This window comes from Olea europaea, chromosome 4 (genome assembly GCF_002742605.1).
Source record: "Olea europaea var. sylvestris chromosome 4, O_europaea_v1, whole genome shotgun sequence".
Lineage (NCBI taxonomy): Eukaryota > Viridiplantae > Streptophyta > Magnoliopsida > Lamiales > Oleaceae > Olea > Olea europaea.
Window position 1 is genome coordinate 18,991,981 of NC_036240.1, and position 2,519 is coordinate 18,994,499.

Genomic DNA, 2,519 nt, shown 5'->3' on the forward strand with positions numbered 1-2,519 from the left:
TTACTCATACTTTAAAATTTTGAGACATCAATAATAAGCATTCGGCACATTAATATATTAAACTTTAATAGTATGCAAATGACAATTATAAATGGATAATAAAAAACAGTAGCACGACAATGAGACCGACAGTAATGTCGGTCTTAATTTGTATATTCGCACTTTCAATCAAAATCTGCATGTTTAAGGGAAAGTTACACCTAGACCTTAAACATCATACCAAATATTACTCAAGCAATAACTTAAGTTGTATATTGGTTGTTGTGTACTAAATGACCAAAATTAGTTCCTTCCAACAATTTGCCTATGAATAGCGTAGCATAGCTATTTTTTCATTTCCATTTAAATACTCCAACTTCGTGACATTGTCAAGGTCAAATAGGTTAAAAAAAAAAAAAAAAATTCACACAATCCACTAGGATTTAGAATGCCCATGCGAGATGATGAATTTTAGATTATTACTCATACATGAAAATTTTGAGACATCAATAATAAGCATTCGGCACATTAATGTATTAAACTTTATAGTATGCAAATGGCAACTACAAATAGATAATAACAAACAGTAGCACGACAATGAGACCGACAGTAATGTTTGTACCAAATGTTGTGTAAAACATTTTATTTGTCGTCAAATTTTCTACTTTGCAATCAATTGTTGAGAATGGAAGAAACATTCTGTCGGGATTGATAGGTTAACTGTTGGGATGTTACGAAATATGTTGTTTATGTAAATATTTTGCCTATGAACTTAAACACGACTAATATTTGCAAACAATAATTAAACAAAAATGATAATATAACTTCAATACGTATAACGTAAGAATTTTGACATGCAAAAAAAATTCATGGATAAGTTTGAAACAATAATATTCTGTCGGAACTGACAATTGAACTGTCAATATGTAATGAAATAATATTTCTATGTAAGTACTTTGCTGTGAAGTTATTGCTACACGACTGATACTTGCAAATAAAAATGAAACAAAACATGCATACAAATTGTTAAATTTATGAATCATGAAAATTGTAGACTACTTCATTATCGAAATACCTAACATTTACTTGCAATTATCATCCAAGTATACAACGATTAACATTTTGATGCTTGACCTAGTTACCCGAAATGGTAAGAATTCTACACAATCAATATGTCAACATTTAATAGTATTAAAGTAGTACATTCGAATATTTAAATCCAGACAATAGCAAACATGTGAAATCGACAATTAAAATGTCTATCCTGATAGTTTTGAAATTGAATTCCACAGTTGAAATGTTTATCCCGACAGTTTTGAAATGTCAAATTCGACATTTAAACTATTAGAACTGACGTGAAGCATTTAATGTGTGTGATTGGAACAAATTTTTCTAAACATTAAGTGTGGTTATCAATATTGTACTGTCAAATAACAAAATCTTATTTCCAAATAATATGTACAGTGAATAATCAAAGGGACAATCATTCAAAACATTTATTGAATTTGATTGAAAGAAATTATTCAAAACAGTAATGGTTTGAATTCTTCTCAATATTTTGTAGAGGATATTGATATCTTTATTCCAAAAGATTAGAAAAACTAAACAAATCAATGAATAATAATTTCAAATATTTCAAATAAATATGACTATGTGGTATTTAACATTTCAAAAATAGTAAGTTATAAAATAAAAATATATTTTGTAGAGGATATTGATATCTTTATTCCAAAAGATTTGAAAAATTAAACAAATCAATGAATAATAATTTCGAATATTTCAAATAAATATGACTATGTAGTATTTAACATTTCAAAAATAGTAAGTTATAAAATAAAAATATATTTTGTAGAGGATATTGATATCTTTATTCCAAAAGATTTGAAAAACTAAACAAATCAATGAATAATAATTTCGAATATTTCAAATAAATATGACTATGTAGTATTTAACATTTCAAAAATAGTAAGTTATAAAATAAAAATATAAACAATTTCTAACATATCAACCTCTCAAAATGAAAGATGAATCCAATAATAATTTCTTCTTGATGAAAGAAAGAAGAAGATGGTAAGAAAGTTATGGTTTGTTAATGGTAAATCAAAGAGGTTTATGTTTATTTTTTAAATTTTTTATTAAAAAATTCATATTATCCAATATGATATACATATATCCAATGTTTATAGTACACAAATTAAATAGTATTTAACATTTCAAAAATAGTAAGTTATAAAATAAAAATATATTTTGTAGAGGATATTGATATCTTTATTCCAAAAGATTTGAAAAACTAAACAAATCAATGAATAATAATTTCGAATATTTCAAATAAATATGACTATGTAGTATTTAACATTTCAAAAATAGTAAGTTATAAAATAAAAATATATTTTGTAGAGGATATTGATATCTTTATTCCAAAAGATTTGAAAAACTAAACAAATCAATGAATAATAATTTCGAATATTTCAAATAAATATGACTATGTAGTATTTAACATTTCAAAAATAGTAAGTTATAAAATAAAAATATAAACAATT